Consider the following 12,357-nt stretch of genomic DNA (forward strand, 5'->3'; position numbering starts at 1 on the left):
TGTATGGCCCGGGGGGAAGTGCAGATCACTGCAGTGTCCGGGGCCAGAGCACGGCATACCTTCACAGTAGAGCCGCAGTCTCGGTGCTGAGTGCTCACATTGCTTTCACTTTGATCCTTCCTCTGCACTAGAAACAGTCTCCCGTAGCTGACAAGGACCTACAGTGATGTAATGCAGAGGGGTGGCCACAGCAGCACAGAACAGCACAGTGCCCTGCCTCTTCATTACATCGCTGCAGGTCCTTGAGATATGGGAGACTTTGTAATGCCAGGACCAAACTGAAGCATGGTGAGCATCACATCAGTAAAAGTAAGGCAATAAATAGTATAGTATAGACATTACTGTACACCTGGATGGGGTTGGATCATATATATATATTTACACACACATACACACATACACACACACACACTATATAACTATATACACACACACACACACACACACTATATAACTATACACACACACACACACTATATAACTATATACACACACACACACAAACACACACACACGATATAACTATATACACACACACTATAAAACTTAAACTATATACACACACACACACACACTATATAACTATATATATACACACACACACACACTATATAACTATATGCACACACACACACTATATAACTATATACACAGAAACACACACACACTATATAACTATACACACACACACACACTATATAACTATATATATACACACACACACACACACACACACACACTATAACTATATACACACACACACACCAGATTGGAGTATCACACATATAATGATGGGGAACATACATATTCCACGATGGGGGCCAATATACCTGGAAGGTAACCAGAATGGAGGAATGGAGGCTATGAGGACAGAATTTGGGGATATTATTACCTCAGTAACACTGTAAGCAGTAAAATAACAGTGTGTCATGACCACATTCTTTTACTTTAATTTTATTTTTTTTCAATTTTTTCCTCCTCTAAAACAAGGGTGCGTCTTATAGTCCGGTGCGTCATATAGTCCGAAAAATACGTTTTAGTTTTCCTTCTTGTATTGAATTACTGAAATAAATTAACTTTTTGAGATGCACTTGTATTTGTGAATGTACCTCTTGTTGGTGTTCTCTATCACACATTTGTATGATATATATGTATATATATATATATATATATATATATATATATATATATACATTTTTTTTTTTTTTCTCAAAAACATCAGAAGGCAGCACTCCAGTTCTCTTTCAAGTAGAATCTTCTTTAATGGCCTATGTCAAAGGACTTTTCGGTCAAAGGCTGACCTTTTTCCAACAGTGTCAGCCTTTGACCGAAATGTCCTGAGATATGGGCCATTAAAGAAGATTGTATTTGAAAGAGAAGTGGAGTGCTGCTTTCTGATTTTTTGGAAATATTGAGGGGACGGTAGGATGCTGTTGTGAAGGATTTTGCACCCAACTTACTATTAAGTGCTGCTCTGAAAATTGTTATATATACAGTATATATACACATACATATACACACAGTATATTTGTGAGACGACCATCATTGTATAGAAAATCATCTTTGCTAATCTCGGCTATATAATACAATAATTTGACTTGCCACTATTTAGCATATGATTAGTTACGCAGATTCTTGTCATGTCACTACATTGTTACTGTTTTGCTCATGGTGTTTGAAAGATCTTTTTCTTCTTATATAGTAGAAATTACAGCCTGTTCTCACATTACCTAGTAGCCCAGTGTTTTAATGCGTTAATGCAGTTTAGGTGCAGGAATGTGGTGTATAAATTTCAGAACCAATTCTGCATCTCTTGGCAAAAAAAGTGTGGTTTTCTGCCAGGAAATGCAGATCCATGAATTCACTAACCTCACCTCATCAACAATTTGTTACCCTTTTGCTCATTAGTGTAAATGGGACAAGGTCTGACGATTGGTGAAAGACTGTAAATATAATAAAAAAAATCACCTAAAATGTCAACAAGAGTGATCTAATAAATACATTTATGTACTAAAAATCTATATAAATAAATATATGTTATGACAAAAGACAACGTATACTAGTATGTAGAAGTAGGTTAAGGGATATAAATATAACTGTATTGTCCCAAAAATATAAATTTGATGTCTCAAAGGACAGCCAGTCACACAATTAGTATGATTTATATAGATTTGCTACATACAGTACTCAGCTATAAATAATTTCCTTTAAGTCCATTGTCCCCTATCTTAAAACACCAGATTTATAATAAAAATATATCTATATATGCATTGTCCCAAAGGTTGCATAGATTATAGGTCACAATGGACAGGTGACAGCCTGCACAGAAAATATAATATGCATAAACCCTACTGTAAAAGAGTACTTAGCTATAATACCATATATTTTCCATAGGTCCATTGTCCCTTCTCTCAAAGTTTATGCTACTTTGTCCATTTCAACTGGAAACAAAATACATTTCCAAAGTAAACAGATGTGGTAGATATCATTGGTAGAAAATTATAAAGGAAAACACCATTAATATAGCTCTCTCTTTACTATTGTATCACTTACAATCCACTTTACAATAGAAAGGTGTATTGAAAATGATATCCAGTCAGCACTCATCAGTAATGGCGTGTTGCTCGCATCTAGGGTTGGCAATGCATGTACAATCGTGTAAGGAAAAGACCGGTATTCACTTCAGAATTCAGTATAGATTTATTTCTTCATATACCACATAGTGATACTACTAACATAATGACTTGTGGCATATACTGCATAGAAATATCTGTCCTGTTAGCATTACAGATAGCAAACAGAAAGCAGAGACCTCAAAGCCTGTGATTGCATTTGGGTGGTGTGACGACGTGGGCCCCGAGCGTGTGGGAAACCATGTGTCAGGTAACGGGATTGAGGCACACAGGAACACTTTGTCACTTAAATAATATAGGTGATTTATTCAGATCCTCATAAACCACGCCGTATAACGGGCCACAGCCACTTTCCCTGCAGGACAACAATGTCTCACTGTCGGTTTCAACTGCCGAGTGTCCATACAGTTCATTCTCTGGTATCAGCCAGTCCATATACCCTTTTCTCAGGGTTACCTGTCAGTCGCTCTGCAGGTTTCTATGTAGGCTCGACCTTCAGGGAGACTCTCTCACTGGGCTCACTAACCCAGTCCTCGGACCAGCTTTGTTGGACGGCACCTGTTGTCAGGCCAGAGCCACAGTAGACTCTGCAACTCCCTGGACTCTCACAGCCCTTTGCTGTTTCAGCATGCACATGATCTCCTGACCATGTGCTTTTTTACCGCCCCGGGGCTCCGACGGCTGCCGAGCCGCTCAGATCCGGGTTCGTCGGTGGGTGGCTTGAGCTCCTCCCGGACTCGGGTGGTCACGTAGCTCTGAAGGCTGGCGCTACGCGAGGGGTGGTGTTGGGTGGGAAGGTCCACGGCCGAGGCCGCGATTGTTTTTGGGGTTTAAGTTCGTGACGCCACCCACGAGTTGTGGTGAATGGATGGACACCACCGCTGCCGTTGACTAGGCTCCCGGGGACGTTGTTGCGCAGCTTGGTGTTGACACCTCTGTAAGTAGGGGGTGATGAACCCAGGGGCCCGAGGGTGCTTTGGAGGGGGGATGACGCGTGCCGGCTTGTTGGTGCGGTGTGGTGCGCGGCCCAAGGGCACTGTTGTACTCACTATTACAGATACACTGGAGTCTCTGGTAAACCAAACAAGATGGTGGACGGTGCACGCAGCCGGCTTCGCTTCTCCCCTTTTTCAGGTTGGTGGTTTCCGCCTTTCTCCTGCACCTCACTTTTAGAAGAATTGTGAGTCCTATGCCTGAGCAGCGGTAGTCCGCTCCCCGGCTTTGTGTGTGCCGGCAGAGCCCGTTTGCCCGCAGACGCTGGCCCGTGGGATCTCGATGCCTGGGCGGTGGCTTTCTATCCCTCTGGTTGGGCTGTTGTCTTCAGTCAGGTCTTTGGTGGGAAAGGACCTAAAGTCCAGACCCCAATCAGTGAATTTGACTCGGTCCAGTGGCTTCTGGGCCTCGTACTGGGAGTGAGTACCCCTACTGCTGCTCCGGTTTCCACTACCCGGTCCCGGTCCCTTACGGTTCCACAGTCTATAATCCCAGCTCCTGCAGGCGGCCACCACCGTCTGCCTCCTGGCCACAGGGTATCCGGGCTCGACCCAGATCCCTGACAGACGTCTACACTTTGCTTCCACTCTCCTCCACTCCTGTCACTCGACTCTCTCTCTGTTTTTCCCGCCTCAGGCTCTCCGAACTCCTCGGTGGGCGTGGTCAACCTCCTGGCTCCGCCCCCCGGGTGTGAAGGTCAAGTCCTGAGAGGGGTGACTCAGGATTTTAAGGTTGGCTGCTGTTACCTTTTTAGGGGAAAGTGTTTGTGCAAGGGCCTACCCGTGACTACCTGGCTAGTCCAGGGCATCACACTTTCAGCAAGATGGCTCCCATCTACTCACAGCCTGATTAAAACCCATTAGACACACCCATGTATGGGTATGGGAGGCATGTGGATAGTCAGTCCGGCCCATCACCTCTTACCATCTCATGAATCCAGCCCTGAATACATACTGCAATCCTCATGGAACTACAAGTCCCAGAGAAACATTCCAGGTTCAGATCTCAGAAGCCCTCCGCTTCTGCGGCACATACCAGCCATTCACAACATTGCCGGTCACTACATCCCAGTGGTTATGGCATCCAAACATCTTACTACAAGATCAGCATACAGTAACCATATTGCCATAAGATCTAACTGGAAATCCCTTTTAAATTTTGTAAAAATAAATAGGAAAATCTTGTAATTACAGATTAATAAAAGTGTGAGACTCAAAAAACAATTTGTCATAAAAAGACTATCCAAATGTTTGTGGATCAATTCTAGTGCAAACTATAGTCCAAGCTATTGTCAATTGCATGCTTCACTTGACTTTGCCATCTCTTTCTGTTTGATGGCGGTCTGAATGTTTGGACCCCAACCTGTCTTAAAAATGAAAGAGCCATAGTTCTGTGTTTGCACTGCAGCCGTTGTACAATTTTTTACTTTAACTCTAAAATACATAATACATGTCACGATGACTATGGGATAGCAAAGAACTGGGGCTCCTAGACTGCCTCTCAAGCTAGGCAGCCCTATGCTATTCCTAACCTCAGGGATACTCATTATGGTAGAGAAGCCTGAGCTTCCTTCCTGGCCCTGCTTCTGACCAGCCCCTATTTGATTCCACCTCCTTCCAAGGAAGGATGGGACAGGAGTGTGATGAAACCCCCAGATTAAGACAGACAGGGGAAAACCAAAACTCTGTCATACAGCATGCATACACAAAGGTAAAGATAATATGCTCAGGAGGAAAATCAAGAGGAAAGAAGCTACAAAACAATAGGAGTAAACTTCACAACCGCACCAAGCAATGAGCTCAACTTTCACTAGTAAGGCTGGGACAACACACCTCACAGACCAACATACAATAAACTAAAGCTGACATAGCTGGAAGGTTTCAACCAGCATAAATGGGAAGGAAGCAGATGTGATAGGCCTCCCCACAACATGCGACCAAAGGGGCAAGTAGACCAGCAGAGGTTAACTCTTGCTAGTGTATAAACAAGATAAATAACACAACCTTAACTTTATAGCAGAAGACTGAACTCCCCAATCCTGAAGCGGGTTGCAATGGAGAGTGGATCCCAGATGGTGCTCAGCTGATAGTCCCAAAGTGCAGGAAAACAGTTTTCTTCAGGTGGAATGGAATCCAGGGCACTCACCAGTATAAACAGCCTTTATTTCATATAGTTAAAAAAGTCTCACCAAAGAGACTGTAATATTGAGGGAGAGAGGACATAAAGTACAGGAGTGAAAAAGACATCAGATGATGGCTGTTTTGCGCATGTGTGCACTTCTACAGGTCTGAATTAACTCTTGCTAGCCTGCCTATGAATCAGCACACAGCAGTTCGATGCCCTAGTCTGCCTGTATTTATCCCTGATAAAAGAGAAACTATCAGGCGGTGTGTCTGAATCTGCAATTTGAACAGCGCACAACATCGCTATGACAGTCGGTGAAGTTTGTGCGACAATAACACATCTCTGTTCATATAAAAGCATGATTAATAGCAGTCGTGATGGCAGTATGGCTGTTAACTTTAAGTACCATAGCACAAGAGTATAAAATACTCAATTGCAGATGCTCCAACAGTCTACAGTCTGTTGAGTCACTACAGTGAAAGGCACAGGTTTTATTATTTCTCTTAAATAAAATTTACAGACCCTTTGCCCCAACAATGCCCCTTTTCACCTTCTGTCTTCCCTTCTCCATACAAAGGTCCCCTGTTGGATTTTTGCTCCCCTTCTCTACATACTACTTTCAGTTCCCTCCACCACCCTCCTTGTCCACATAACGCTGCCCCCTAAAGACCTATCCCCTTTCTTCACTGAGCCCCTGCAATACTGTATCTCACCTGTACCTCATCATCCTACATGTTTTGTGTCCCCCATTCTTTCACTCCTGTCATGGTTTTCTCTCTGCTATACGAGTTTAGTGACAGGTTTTGGGACTGAGTCTCACTTTCCCCTGTGAGACCTTGCTATGTAAACGGGGTTTCCTTTCCTTTGGCAGTTGTAGGGTTAATGGCAGTATTCCATGACAAGCAGGCTAAATACCATTCCAGGTGGTTCCGGTTTTGGACCACTCCCAGTTCCTTTATAATTCTTCTGCTACGAGCAGAGGGTGTCGGTTATTCTTGATTCATTTTGATTCTTCCCTTGGAGAAGGAAGGAGCTTCTGAAACTCTCTCTTGGAGTTGCTGATGTGGCTGAAGTCTTGGTTCTGACTGCAGCAGTCTGTTGTAGTGCTTCCCCCGTCTGACTTTTTTTCCCAGTGTTGTTTCAGTGCAGCATTGATGCTAGTGTCCATAACCTGCCCCACTCGCTCGCCAGGGAACACTGTAGGGTCATCTTAGGCCTTCAGGTTGCAGCTCGACAGCAGGTGAGGAACCTGTATAGGGACTGGCTAGGAGTACAGGGTACAGTTGTCAGATAGGTGAGGGGGTGCCCATCTTCCCTTTTGCTAGTGCTGGGACCCACCATTGTTAAAGTGTCCCCAGTGTAACCCTTGTTTTTCGTGGTGCAACCCTGTTTTGTTGTATATTTTAACCTGTGCAAGTTTTAATTTACTTTCAGTAACCTTACTAACTCTTCTGTCCTCTCTGGCAGTCCTTGCCATTTTGTTTTGTCCACTATTAGCGTCTTTGCCAACATGTTTTCCCTGTTATCCCTGTAAATAGGGGCCCAAACTCCTGGTTGTATGTGGGCCAAAAACATCTGATGGTGACCATATTCATACTTTAACTAAACAGAAATCCATGTGGAAACCTATTGAAGATCCATTAAGTGTAACGGCAATGAAAAATATGTATCTAATTCCTTGTTCCTCATAGTCTCAAATAAAGAAAACCCCCCCAATAAATAACAGGTACAGCTTCTGTGATTTAATTACGTAACACCCACTATCTAGAATAATTTGCTGTTATTTTATTAGAAAGACAAAAAATGCATAGTGCTTAAAGGGAACCTGTCACCAGATTTGGGCCCTATAAGCTGCGGACACCATCAGTGGGCTCTTATATACAGTGTGACGCCCCTGGACTATCAGATCATCACAGTGTATTGTGCAATCTGCCCTCCCGTGCAATATCCACCTCCTTCTTGGTTATGGGTCCCCAACTACATAGTGTTGCCTTCATCAGTTGATTAAAATCCTAGGTACACTGCACCACACCCACCAGACACACCAGTGGACAGCCTGAATGGAATAAGGTCGCCCACTTGGGGGTTGGTTAGGGGAGGTCAGGTGAGTCAAGAGGAGTGAGAAGTAGTTTGGAAATGAAGGACAGAGGCGGTCAGGAGCAGGGCTCCTAGGAAGCCATCTAGGTAGCAAACGGTGATCTGGGCCTAGAGGTGCTAAACCCCCGGTCGCACGGGATCATAACAAGGGGCACGGAAATATCGAGGAGGACAGCCGGCGGCCTTGTACCATCACCCGGGCTGGGACCAGGGCACGACTGGGTACGTGGACCCTAGGTCAGGGAGTAGCTTCAGGCAACCTGACAATTTACCCGACGAGAATGGAGCCTTCAGGATCCGCTCTCCACCCGCTCCAAAATCGGGGAACTAGCGCAACAAGGGGGATAGGACTTTCCACATAAACGGTCCAGAAAATCCCAAGCGTGAACCCTGAGAGCAAGCTCCCACACTTAGCTATACTGGGGAGCGGGACCCGGCAAGTTCCATACTACCGGGACCAACAGAGAAGTGAACTTAGTGCCAGGAGGCAGGTCATGGATCACCAGGCAGCACCATTGGGGACTGGACCCGAACTAGCTCCCCTCAGCGGCAGCGGTATCCAGAAATTTGGTTTATCCAGTTGTCTGTGTCAGCTTTATGGACTGAGTGAGTACGCAAGTGACCCCCTCACTCCCCACAGCACTCCCCAAACACCATCCTCGAGTCCCGGGGCATCCCCCTACCTGTAGAGGGTTCCAACACCTGGCTGCACCACAGCATCACCCCCGGGTACTCCCAACTGCAGCGGTGATACTCTTTTTTTAACCACATACCATGGGTGGCGTCACGAACTCTAACACAATCCCCTGTAAATACCACCTTCATTTGAGTGGTCGCACGACCCCTGGGTCCGGACACGCCTCGAGCCACCGCAGATCCGGATCCGAGCAGCCCGGCTGCTGACACGGGGGCGGCACATACAGCATTCTAACATGCTGTATATAAGAGTCCACGCCGCTGTGTAGAACATAAAAAACACTTTATAATACTCACCTCTGATGCAGACTGCTCTGATGGGAGGCGCCGTTCTCTGGGACCAGCGCTTCCTTTTTCGGCCATATATATATCGCTCAGAATTCCCTGCCTCACCAGCTTTGATAGCAGCTGTTTTTGCGCTAATTAGGCCTGTGACTAGTTGCAGGGGCCCTTGTTTCCCCAGACAAGTCGGCCATCTTTCCATGCTATCCCACTTCTGTGGGCATAATAACATGATTTTCACGAGTCGGCGTCACCGCTAGCTCCTGAAAATTTTGTGCATACGCGCTACTGTGCTCACTCACCCACACGTCCCGGCTACAGAGAGGCGCACTGAGCATGGTCAGAGGTGCAGAAGCTGTTCCTCCGATCATGGAGGCTGGTGAGGCAGGGAATTTTAACATACAGACGTGAATGCTGCTGGAGGGCATAGAGGACCTGACAGCAGGTTTCCTTTAAAATGAGTTGGATGGTGGGTGAGGATGCTAAGTTCCTCATAGCTTCCGCTCCAAAATTTATTATATGGCCCTGATAACCTCCTACCCAAACTAAAATTCATTATATAGCCCTAGTTGTGTCTTGTCCCCCCCACAATTCACTGTGAAGCTATTATGGACGTATGATAAATTGTGGGAGGAGGTCACATGACAGGGACTAAATGGTGCTTACACGCTGCGACATCGCTACCGATATATCGTCGGGGGCACGTCGTTAGTGGTGCACATCCGGCGCCGATAGCGACATTGCAGCGTGTGACACCAAAGAGCGACGATCAACAATCGCAAAATCATGCAAAAACGGTGATCGTTGACACGTCGCTCCTTTCTTTAATATCTCTGCTGCCACAGGTACAATATTAAATAAATCAAATGGAATGAAACCGGTTTAAATGCCGCGCTAGAAACCACAGATGCTGTAGATAAAAAGATTTTCTTTATTTCATAATTCTACGCGTTTCAAAGGCATCTCCGCCTCCTTCTTCAGGAACAAAAAATTTGTTCCTGAAGAAAGAGGCGGAGATGCCTTTGAAACGCGTAGAATTATGAAATAAAGAAAATCTTTTTATCTACAACATCTGTGGTTTCTAGCACGGCATTTAAACCGGTTTCATTCCATTTGATTTATTTATTAACTGCTCCCCGGGGCCGCTGCTAAACCACTATAATCACTCACATGCGACCATAGGGTGTTGTGACTGGCACAACCCTACCAGGTGAGTGTGTCTCTTTCTGTCTCTCTACCCTCATACCGGGTAAGACCCTATTGCGCTTTTTTCCCCTACAGCTGTACAAGGTATACAGGTACGATATTGTTCGTCGTTCCTGCGGCATCACACATCGCTATGTGTGACACCGCAGGAACGTCGAACATCTCCTTACCTGCGTCCACCGGCAATGCGGAAGGAAGGAGGTGGGCGGGATGTTACGTCCCGCTCATCTCCGCCCCTCCGCTTCTATTGGTCGGCCACTTAGTGACGTCACGGTGACGTCACTATGACACCAAACGCACCTCCCCTTTGAAGGAGGGATTGTTCGGCGGTCACAGCGACGTCGCTGTCACGGTATGTGCATGTGACGCTGCCGTAGCGATAATGTTCGCTACGGCAGCGATCACCAAATGTCGCACATACGACGGGGGCGGGTGCTATCGCGTTCGACATCGCTAGCAATCGCTAGCAATGTCGCAGCGTGTAAAGTACCCTTAAGGCTTTGTGCACACATTCATTATTTGCAGTATAAAGTTGTGCTGCAAGTGCTGATGTGTTGGCAGGAAGAACACTGCATAAAATATGCATTTTGCTTGCAACTGTAAAACGCTGCGTATTTTCCGCTACAAAGTCGCAATGTGTGCACATAGCCTTATAATTAATTGGGGGAGTGTCACAGATACTGATTAGTTTATATTTAATAGGTGACAGAGATCATAGTTAATGTGGGCACAGTGCCAGCTTATTTATCACCTTATACTCTGAATGGTGTGTAGATAAATGTATAATATATAGTCTGGTACATATTTATATTCAGGGGCACAGTGTGGGGTAAATGTATGTATACAATATATGTGACCTTGCTATTTTCAGGGCTGCAGTGATCAATGTGACAAGAAGAGTAGTGGCTGTAAGATGGCGACATGAAGGTCTTACCAGATGGAGAAGAGACAACAGAAAATAACTTACCAGATGAGACCTCAGCGGTAAGTAACTTTCTGAAAACATTTATTCTGTACTGTATCACTTGGAGTATTGCTGTTATTTGTTAAATCCACTAGGCCACAGTAACATATTTGTGTGACATTTCCGTGTGTTGCCAGACTTTTTTTTTATCAGATGGCACGTGGACCCCTAGAGTTTCATAGATGCATTCACATATCTGTGAATATCACAGCTGTGAGAATGAGATCTGCGAGACTCAGAGCATGTGCTGTTCTGATCTGATTATGAGGAATAGGACAAACTCCATAGGTCAGTGTGCTGTCCGAGAAAAAAAAAGTCAGGCAGCACACCGACACTGCACACAGATGCAGGATGCAACCTCATTATTTAGTGTACTCACTATGTAAAGCGCCGTCCTTAAGTACATCGTTTCTCCTTTTATTATGTATAACACTGTCCCTAAAGCCCTCTTTACACAATACAATATATCTTACGATGTGTCGGCGGGGTCATGTCGTAAGTGACGCTCATCCGGCATCGTAAGGTACATTGTAGTGTGTAACAGCTACATGCGATTGAACGGTAAAACGTTCATCGCATGCACATCGTTCATTCCTCATAAATTGAACGTCAGCTTGTTCATCGTACCCGGGGTAGCACACATTGCAGTGTGTGACACCCCGGGAACGATAAACAGATTTTACCTGCATCCTGCGGCTCCCAGCCAGAAATGCGGAAGGAAGGAGGTGGGCAGGATGTTTAGGTCCCGCTCATCTCCGCCCCTCCGCTTCTATTGGCCGGCTGCTGCGTGACGTAGATGTGACGCCGAACGTCCCTCCCACTCCAGGAAGTGGACGTTAGCCGCCCACATCGAGGTCGTATGGACGGATAAGTTCGTGTGACGGGGGTTAATCGTTTGTGCGGCACATTCAACAAAATTGAACGTGCCGCACATACGATGGGGGCGGTTACGATCGCATATGATATCGTATGCGAAATCGTAACATGTAAAGCAGGCTTAATTAGCATCCTCGCTAGTTATGTATGGTGCTGTCCTTTATTATATAGTGTCCTCTCTTTTTCTGTATAGCACCATCTCCTATAGTGCATATTCTCGTTATTTGTGTTATTCACAGATTCCTCTCTTTATTATATAATCCTCTCTTGTTAGATATAAAATGACTGCTGTCCATCAGAAAAGAAGCTTACCATGTTACATCAACAGTCATGTCATTTTATATCTAACAAGAGAGGAAGCTATGAAATAAAGACAGAGCTCTATAAATAACAAAAATGACAAGAGAATCCAATATGTAAGGATTGGAATTGTGCTGTACATAACAAAGGAGGGCACTATGTAATATATATGTGTTTTATATACAT

The 12,357-nt window shown here is 45.1% G+C and overlaps 1 long non-coding RNA gene across 1 annotated transcript in view; it reads left to right on the forward strand.

Annotated features, from left to right (window-relative positions):
- The first annotated feature begins 237 nt into the window (after positions 1 to 237).
- The window catches only part of LOC142297973 (uncharacterized), a 307,799-nt gene continuing 295,679 nt past the window's right edge, over positions 238 to 12,357 (forward strand). Inside the window, exons 1-2 of the long non-coding RNA XR_012752197.1 lie at positions 238 to 309; positions 10,903 to 11,015. This is a non-coding gene — a long non-coding RNA (uncharacterized LOC142297973). The remainder of the gene's footprint in view (positions 310 to 10,902; positions 11,016 to 12,357) is intronic.

Source organism: Anomaloglossus baeobatrachus, chromosome 1 (genome assembly GCF_048569485.1).
Source record: "Anomaloglossus baeobatrachus isolate aAnoBae1 chromosome 1, aAnoBae1.hap1, whole genome shotgun sequence".
Taxonomy (NCBI): domain Eukaryota; kingdom Metazoa; phylum Chordata; class Amphibia; order Anura; family Aromobatidae; genus Anomaloglossus; species Anomaloglossus baeobatrachus.